Source organism: Camellia sinensis, unplaced genomic scaffold, assembly GCF_055761805.1.
Source record: "Camellia sinensis isolate YWXY unplaced genomic scaffold, ASM5576180v1 Unanchor4, whole genome shotgun sequence".
Lineage (NCBI taxonomy): Eukaryota > Viridiplantae > Streptophyta > Magnoliopsida > Ericales > Theaceae > Camellia > Camellia sinensis.
This window is the reverse complement of record NW_028129277.1, coordinates 15,910,190-15,920,000: the sequence shown is the minus strand read 5'-3', so window position 1 is coordinate 15,920,000 and position 9,811 is coordinate 15,910,190.

The following is a 9,811-nucleotide window of genomic DNA, read 5'->3' as shown; positions in this document are numbered from 1 at the left end:
GGCTTGCCATGCTGCTGGCAAAGGCTTTGGCATGGCTTGTTGCTGGCCAAGGCCGTCGCATGGCATAGCACGGCATGCTGCTGGCCAACGACTAGGCATGGCATGGTGCTGCTGGCCATGGCCGTGGCATCGTGCTGCTGGCCAAGGCCGTGGCATGACATGTTAGCCAAGGTTGGGCATGGCATGCTGCCGGACAAGGCTTTGGCATGGCATGCTTGCGGGCCAAGGCCGCGGCATGGCATGCTTGTTGGCCAAGGCCGCGGCACGGCATGCTGCTGGCCAAGGCCGTGGCATGACATGCTTGCCAAGGCTGGGGCATGGCATGCTGCTGCCCAAGGCTTTGGCATGCCATGTTGCTGGCCAAGGCTGTGGCATGGCATGCTGCTGGCCAAGACCGGGGCATGACACGCTGCTGGCCAAGGCCGTGGCATGACATGCTGGCCAAGGCCGGGGCATGGCACGCTGCTGGCCAAGGCCGTGGCATGGCACGCTGCTGGCCAAGGCCGTGGCATGACATGTTGGCCAAGGCCGGGGCATGGCATGATGCTGGCCAAGGCCGTGGCATGACAAGCTTGCCAAGGCCGGGGCATGGCATGCTGCTGGCCAAGGCTTTGGCATGCCAAGTTGCTGGCCAAGGCCGTGGCATGGCATGCTGCTGGCCAAGGCCGTGGCATGACATGCTGGCCAAGGCCGGGGCATGGCATGCTGGTGGCCAAGGTGGTGGCATGGTCATGCTGCTGGCCAAGGCCGTGGCATGGCATGCTGCTGGCCAAGGCCGTGGCATGACATGCTTGCCAAGGCCGGGGCATGGCATGCTGCTGGCCAAGGTTTTGGCATGCCATGTTGCTGGCCAAGGCTGTGGCATGGCATGCTGGCCTAGGCCAACGTGCCAACGCCACCACCGCGGGCCGCCACTCGACACATCCCGTGCTTGGCTATGTAGTTTCGATGCCACAAGCCAAGCGATGGCATGTACCAAGCGCCCGCCTAGGCATAGGCGTGGCCTGTGGCCTGGCCATGCTGGCCAGCCTTAAGGGAGGTGCCCCCCCCCCCTTATAGTAGCCTATTAAGCCCTTTTTCATCTGGCAGGAGGAAACATCACCTATGCTCGAGTAGTCATAATGGGGTTTTTTTAAAAAGTAACGCTTTTTTGCAAGAATTTTCAACATAAAAGTTGAAGGAAATAATTAAAGACACAATAAAAGAATTTAAAAAAAATATTTGGCCACCGGAATATTTTATTTTAATTTATTTCAATTTTAATACTTAAAAAATAATAAAAATTACTAAAAATATTCAAAAAATTCTTGGAAAATTCCAACAATTATAAGATGAGGCACTCGTAATTATAGTAATTTTTTTAATTATTTTTTTATTTTTTTATTTATTTTATTATAATTTTTATGAGAAAATAAATAATTAAAAAGCCCGACGAACGTGCAAAAACTCTTAGAGAAACCGAGCAAGCATCGGATAGCTCGAATGCAAATAACAAACGCAACAGGCAACTTCCGAGGGACATACTTTTCGCAACAATTCGAATGCAAATAACAAACGCAACAGGCAACTTCCGAGGGACATACTTTTCGCAACAAGCTTCCACTGGGGAAAGCACTAGCAACTTGTTCGCAAGTCAAAGGCAACCAAATGGCTATTACCTGAGGGACATGCATTTCACAGGGCAACTTATACGTAAGTCAGAGCCAAACCAAATGGCAATTACACGAGGGACAGGATTGCTTGCCAAGGGCGTGGCATGCGATGTTCTAGGACAAGGCCAAGGCAGGCCACGCTGCGGGACAGGGCCGTGGAAAGACATGCGGCCGGCCTTGGCCTTGGCATTGCGTGCTGCTGGCTTTGGCTGGGCTGCCTTGGCCGTGGCATGGCATGCTGCTGGCTTGGCCTTGGCATGGCATGGAAAGCTGCCGGCTTGGGCTGGGCGGCCTTGGCCTGGGCATGGCATGTTGCTGGCCTTGGCCTTGGCATGGCATGCCGCTGGCTTTGGCTGGGCAGCCTTTGCCGTGGCATGGCATGCTGCTGGCTTTGGCTGGGCAGCCTGGGCCGTGGCATGGCATGCTGCTGGCCTTGGCCTTGGCATGGCATGCTGCTGGCATTGGCTGGGCTGCCTCGGCCGTGGCATGGCATGCTGCTGGCCTTGGCCTGGGCAAGGCATGCTGCTGGCTTTGGCTGCACTGCCTTGGCCGTGGCATGGCATGCTGCAGGCCTAGGCCTTGGCATGGCATGCTGCAGGGTTTGGCAGGGCTGCCTTGGCCGTGGCATGGCATGCTGCTGGCCATGGCCTTGGCATGGCATGCTGCTGGCTTTGGCTGGGCTGCCTTGGCCGTGGCATGGCAGGCTGTTGGCCTTGGCCTTGGCATGGCATGCTGCTGGCTTTGGCTGGGCTGCCTTGGCCGTGGCATGGCATGCTGCTGGCCTAGGCCTTGGCATGGCATGCTGCTGGCTTTGGCTGGGCTGCCTTGGCCGTGGCATGGCATGCTGCTGGCCTTGGCCATGGCATGGCATGGCATGCTGCTGGCATGGGCTGGGCTGCCTTGGCCTTGGCATGGCATGCTGCTGGCCTTGGCCTTGGCATGGCATGCTGCTGGCTTTGGCTGGGCTGCCTTGGCCATGGCATGGCATGCTGCTGGCTTTGGCTGCGCTGCCTTGGCCGTGGCATGGCATGCTGCTGGCCTTGGCCTTGGCATGGCATGCTGCTGGGTTTGGCTGGGCTGGCTTGGCCGTGGCATGGCATGCTGCTGGCTTGGGCGGGGCTGCCTTGGCCTTGGCATGGCATGGTGCTGGCCTTGGCCTTGGCATGGCATGTTGCTGGCTTTGGCTGGGCTGCCTTGTCGTGGCATGGCATGCTGCTGGCCTTGGCCTTGGCATGGCATGTTGCTGGCTTTGGCTGGGCTGCCTTGGCCGTGGCATGGCATGCTGCTGGCCTTGGCCATGGCATGGCACGGCATGCTGCTGGCTTGGGCTGGGCTGCCTTGGCCTTGGCATGGCATATTGCTGGCCTTGGCCTTGGCATGGCATGCTGCTGGCTTTGGCTGGGCTGCCTTGGCCGTGGCATGGCATGCTGCTGGCCTTGGCCTTGGCATGGCATGCTGCTGGCATTGGCTGGGCTGCCTTGGCCGTGGCATGGCATGCTGCTGGCCTTGGCCTTGGCATGGCATGCTGCTGGCCTTGGCCTTGGCATGGCATGCTGCTGGCTTTGGCTGGGCTGCCTTGGCCGAGGCATGGCATGCTGCTGGCATTGGCCTTGGCATGGCATGTTGCTGGCTTGGGCTGGGCTACCTTCGCCTTGGCATGGCATGCTGCTGGCCTTGGCCTTGGCATGGCATGCTGCTGGCTTTGGCTGGGCTGCCTTTGGCCGTGGCATGGCATGCTGCTGGCCTTGGCCATGGCATGGCATGGCATGGCTTGGGCTGGGCTTCCTTGGCCTTGGCATGGCATGCCGCTGGCCTTGGCCTTGGCATGGCATGCTGCTGGCTTTGGCTGGGCTGCCTTCGCCGTGGCATGGCATGCTACTGGCCTTGGCCTTGGCAAGGCATGCTGCTGGCTTTGGATGGGCTACCTTGGCCGTGGCGTGGCATGCTGCTGGCCTAGGCCTTGGCATGGCATGCAGCTGGCTTTGGCTGGGCTGCCTTGGCCGTGGCATGCCATGCTGCTGGCCTTGGCCATGGCATGGCATGGCATGCTGCTGGCTTGGGCTGGGCTGCCTTGGCCTTGGCATGGCATGCTGCTGGCCTTGGCCTTGGCATGGCATGCTGCTGGCTTTGGCTGGGCTGCCTTGGCCGTGGCATGGCATGCTGCTGGCCTTGGCCTGGGCATGGCATGCTGCTGGCTTTGGCTGGGCTGCCTTGGCCGTGGCATGGCATGCTGCTGGCGATGGCCTTGGCATGGCATGCTGCTGGCTTGGGCTGGGCTGCCTTGGCCGTGGCATGGCATGCTGCTGGCCTTGGCCATGGCATGGCATGGCATGCTGCTGGCTTGGGCAGGGCTGCCTTGGCCTTGGCATGGCATGCTGCTGGCTTTGGCTGGGCTGCCTTGGCCGTGGCATGGCATGCTGCTGGCCTTGGCCTTGGCATGGCATGCTGCTGGCTTGGGCTGGGCTGCCTTGGCCTTGGCATGGCATGCTGCTGGCCTTGGCCATGGCATGGCATGGCATGCTGCTGGCTTGGCCTGGGCTGCCTTGGCCTTGGCATGGCATGCCGCTGGCCTTGGCCTTGGCATAGCATGCTGCTGGCTTTGGCTGGGCTCCCTTGGCCGTGGCATGGCATGCCGCTGGCCTTGGCCTTGGCATGGCATGCTGCTGGCTTTGGCTGGGCTGCCTTGGCCATGGCATGGCATGCCGCTGGCATTGGCCTTGGCATGGCATGCTGCTGGCTTGGGCTGGGCTGCCTTTGCCTTGGCATGGCATGCTGCTGGCCTTGGCCTTGGCATGGCATGCTGCTGGCTTTGGCTGGGCTGCCTTTGGCCGTGGCATGGCATGCTGCTGGCCTTGGCCATGGCATGGCATGCTGCTGGCTTGGGCTGGGCTGCCTTGGCCTTGGCATGGCATGCTGCTGGCCTTGGCCTTGGCATGGCATGCTGCTGGGTTTGGCTGGGCTGCCTTGGCCGTGGCATGGCATGCTGCTGGCCTTGGCCTGGGCATGGCATGCTGCTGGCTTTGGCTGGGCTGCCTTGGCCGTGGCATGGCATGCTGCTGGCGATGGCCTTGGCATGGCATGCTGCTGGCTTGGGCTGGGCTGCCTTGGCCGTGGCATGGCATGCTGCTGGCCTTGGCCATGGCATGGCATGGCATGCTGCTGGCTTGGGCAGGGCTGCCTTGGCCTTGGCATGGCATGCTGCTGGCTTTGGCTGGGCTGCCTTGGCCGTGGCATGGCATGCTGCTGGCCTTGGCCTTGGCATGGCATGCTGCTGGCTTGGGCTGGGCTGCCTTGGCCTTGGCATGGCATGCTGCTGGCCCTGGCCATGGCATGGCATGGCATGCTGCTGGCTTGGCCTGGGCTGCCTTGGCCTTGGCATGGCATGCCGCTGGCCTTGGCCTTGGCATGGCATGCTGCTGGCTTTGGCTGGGCTCCCTTGGCCGTGGCATGGCATGCCGCTGGCCTTGGCCTTGGCATGGCATGCTGCTGGCTTTGGCTGGGCTGCCTTGGCCGTGGCATGGCATGCCGCTGGCATTGGCCTTGGCATGGCATGCTGCTGGCTTGGGCTGGGCTGCCTTCGCCTTGGCATGGCATGCTGCTGGCCTTGGCCTTGGCATGGCATGCTGCTGGCTTTGGCTGGGCTGCCTTTGGCCGTGGCATGGCATGCTGCTGGCCTTGGCCATGGCATGGCATGGCATGCTGCTGGCTTGGGCTGGGCTGCCTTGGCCTTGGCATGGCATGCCGCTGGCCTTGGCCTTGGCATGGCATGCTGCTGGCTTTGGCTGGGCTCCCTGGGCCGTGGCATGGCATGCCGCTGACCTTGGCCTTGGCATGGCATGCTGCTGGCTTTGGCTGGGCTGCCTTGGCCGTGGCATGGCATGCCGCTGGCATTGGCCTTGGCATGGCATGCTGCTGGCTTGGGCTGGGCTGCCTTCGCCTTGGCATGGCATGCTGCTGGCTTTGGCTGGGCTGCCTTTGGCCGTGGCATGGCATGCTACTGGCCTTGGCCATGGCATGGCATGGCATGCTGCTGGCTTGGGCTGGGCTTCCTTGGCCTTGGCATGGCATGTCGCTGGCCTTGGCCTTGGCATGGCATGCTGCTGGCTTTGGCTGGGTTGCCTTCGCCGTGGCATGGCATGCCACTGGCCTTGGCCTTGGCAAGGCATGCTGCTGGCTTTGGATGGGCTGCCTTGGCCGTGGCGTGGCATGCTGCTGGTCTAGGCCTTGGCATGGCATGCTGCTGGCTTTGGCTGGGCTGCCTTGGCCGTGGCATGCCATGCTGCTGGCCTTGGCCATGGCATGGCATGGCATGCTGCTGGCTTGGGCTGGGCTGCCTTGGCCTTGGCATGGCATGCTGCTGGCCTTGGCCTTGGCATGGCATGCTGCTGGCCTTGGCCTTGGCATGGCATGCTGCTGGCTTTGGCTGGGCTGCCTTGGCCATGGCATGGCATGCTGCTGGCCTTGGCCTGGGCATGGCATGCTGCTGGCTTTGGCTGGGCTGCCTTGGCCGTGGCATGGCATGCTGCTGGCGATGGCCTTGGCATGGCATGCTGCTGGCTTGGGCTGGGCTGCCTTGGCCGTGGCATGGCATGCTGCTGGCCTTGGCCATGGCATGGCATGGCATGCTGCTGGCTTGGGCAGGGCTGCCTTGGCCTTGGCATGACATGCTGCTGGCTTTGGCTGGGCTGCCTTGGCCGTGGCATGGCATGCTGCTGGCCTTGGCTTTGGCATGGCATGCTGCTGGCTTGGGCTGGGCTGCCTTGGCTTTGGCATGGCATGCTGCTGGCCTTGGCCATGGCATGGCATGGCATGCTGCTGGCTTGGCCTGGGCTGCCTTGGCCTTGGCATGGCATGCCGCTGGCCTTGGCCTTGGCATGGCATGCTGCTGGCTTTGGCTGGGATCCCTTGGCCGTGGCATGGCATGCCGCTGGCCTTGGCCTTCGCATGGCATGCTGCTGGCTTTGGCTGGGCTGCCTTGGCCGTGGCATGGCATGCCGCTGGCATTGGCCTTGGCATGGCATGCTGCTGGCTTGGGCTGGGCTGCCTTCGCCTTGGCATGGCATGCTGCTGGCCTTGGCCTTGGCATGGCATGCTGCTGGCTGGGCTGCCTTTGGCCGTGGCATGGCATGCTGCTGGCCTTGGCCATGGCATGGCATGGCATGCTGCTGGCTTGGGCTGGGCTGCCTTGGCCTTGGCATGGCATGCCGCTGGCCTTGGCCTTGGCATGGCATGCTGCTGGCTTTGGCTGGGCTCCCTTGGCCGTGGCATGGCATGCCGCTGGCCTTGGCCTTGGCATGGCATGCTGCTGGCTTTGGCTGGGCTGCCTTGGCCGTGGCATGGCATGCCGCTGGCATTGGCCTTGGCATGGCATGCTGCTGGCTTGGGCTGGGCTGCCTTCGCCTTGGCATGGCATGCTGCTGGCCTTGGCCTTGGCATGGCATGCTGCTGGCTTTGGCTGGGCTGCCTTTGGCCGTGGCATGGCATGCTGCTGGCCTTGGCCATGGCATGGCATGGCATGCTGCTGGCTTGGGCTGGGCTGCCTTGGCCTTGGCATGGCATGCCGCTGGCCTTGGCCTTGGCATGGCATGCTGCTGGCTTTGGCTGGGCTCCCTTGGCCGTGGCATGGCATGCCGCTGACCTTGGCCTTGGCATGGCATGCTGCTGGCTTTGGCTGGGCTGCCTTGGCCGTGGCATGGCATGCCGCTGGCATTGGCCTTGGCATGGCATGCTGCTGGCTTGGGCTGGGCTGCCTTCGCCTTGGCATGGCATGCTGCTGGCCTTCGCCTTGGCATGGCATGCTGCTGGCTTTGGCTGGGCTGCCTTTGGCCGTGGCATGGCATGCTGCTGGCCTTGGCCATGGCATGGCATGGCATGCTGCTGGCTTGGGCTGGCCTTCCTTGGCCTTGGCATGGCATGCCGCTGGCCTAGGCCTTGGCATGGCATGCTGCTGGCTTTGGCTGGGTTGCCTTCGCCGTGGCATGGCATGCTACTGGCCTTGGCCTTGGCAAGGCATGCTGCTGGCTTTGGATGGGCTGCCTTGGCCGTGGCGTGGCATGCTGCTGGCCTAGGCCTTGGCATGGCATGCTGCTGGCTTTGGCTGGGCTGCCTTGGCCGTAGCATGCCATGCTGCTGGCCTTGGCCATGGCATGGCATGGCATGCTGCTGGCTTAGGCTGGACTGCCTTGGCCTTGGCATGGCATGCTGCTGGCCTTGGCCTTGGCATGGCATGCTGCTGGCCTTGGCCTTGGCATGGCATGTTGCTGGCTTTGGCTGGGCTGCCTTGGCCGTGGCATGGCATGCTGCTGGCCTTGGCCTGGGCATGGCATGCTGCTGGCTTTGGCTGGGCTGCCTTGGCCGTGGCATGGCATGCTGCTGGCGATGGCCTTGGCATGGCATGCTGCTGGCTTGGGCTGGGCTGCCTTGGCCGTGGCATGCCATGCTGCTGGCTTGGGCTGGGCTGCCTTGGCCTTGGCATGGCATGCTGCTGGCCTTGGCCTTGGCATGGCATGCTGCTGGCCTTGGCCTTGGCATGGCATGCTGCTGGCTTTGGCTGGGCTGCCTTGGCCGTGGCATGGCATGCTGCTGGCCTTGGCCTGGGCATGGCATGCTGCTGGCTTTGGCTGGGCTGCCTTGGCCGTGGCACGGCATGCTGCTGGCGATGGCCTTGGCATGGCATGCTGCTGGCTTGGGCTGGGCTGCCTTGGCCGTGGCATGGCATGCGGCTGGCCTTGGCCATGGCATGGCATGGCATGCTGCTGGCTTGGGCTGGGCTGCCTTGGCCTTGGCATGGCATGCCGCTGGCCTTGGCCTTGGCATGGCATGCTACTGGCTTTGGCTGGGCTGCCTTGGCCGTGGCATGGCATGCCGCTGGCATTGGCCTTGGCATGGCATGCTGCTGGCTTGGGCTGGGCTGCCTTCGCCTTGGCATGGCATGCTGCTGGCCTTGGCCTTGGCATGGCATGCTGCTGGCTTTGGCTGGGCTGCCTTTGGCCGTGGCATGGCATGCTGCTGGCCTTGGCCATGGCATGGCATGGCATGCTGCTGGCTTAGGCTGGGCTGCCTTGGCCTTGGCATGGCATGCCGCTGGCCTTGGCCTTGGCATGGCATGCCGCTGGCCTTGGCCTTGGCATGGCATGCTGCTGGCTTTGGCTGGGCTCCCTTGGCCGTGGCATGGCATGCCGCTGGCTTTGGCTGGGCTGCCTTGGCCGTGGCATGGCATGCCGCTGGCATTGGCCTTGCCATGGCATGCTGCTGGCTTGGGCTGGGCTGCCTTCGCCTTGGCATGGCATGCTGCTGGCCTTGGCCTTGGCATGGCATGCTGCTGGCTTTGGCTGGGCTGCCTTTGGCCGTGGCATGGCATGCTGCTGGCCTTGGCCATGGCATGGCATGGCATGCTGCTGGCTTGGGCTGGGCTGCCTTGGCCTTGGCATGGCATGCCGCTGGCCTTGGCCTTGGCATGGCATGCTGCTGGCTTTGGCTGGGCTCCCTTGGCCGTGGCATGGCATGCCGCTGGCCTTGGCCTTGGCATGGCATGCTGCTGGCTTTGGCTGGGCTGCCTTGGCCGTGGCATGGCATGCCGCTGGCATTGGCCTTGGCATGGCATGCTGCTGGCTTGGGCTGGGCTGCCTTCGCCTTGGCATGGCATGCTGCTGGCCTTCGCCTTGGCATGGCATGCTGCTGGCTTTGGCTGGGCTGCCTTTGGCCGTGGCATGGCATGCTGCTGGCCTTGGCCATGGCATGGCATGGCATGCTGCTGGCTTGGGCTGGGCTTTCTTGGCCTTGGCATGGCATGCCGCTGGCCTTGGCCTTGGCATGGCATGCTGCTGGCTTTGGCTGGGCTGCCTTCGCCGTGGCATGGCATGCTACTGGCCTTGGCCTTGGCAAGGCATGCTGCTGGCTTTGGGTGGGCTGCCTTGGCCGTGGCGTGGCATGCTGCTGGCCTAGGCCTTGGCATGGCATGCTGCTGGCTTTGGCTGGGCTGCCTTGGCCGTGGCATGCCATGCTGCTGGCCTTGGCCATGGCATGGCATGGCATGCTGCTGGCTTGGGCTGGGCTGCCTTGGCCTTGGCATGGCATGCTGCTGGCCTTGGCCTTGGCATGGCATGCTGCTGGCCTTGGCCTTGGCATGGCATGCTGCTGGCTTTGGCTGGGCTGCCTTG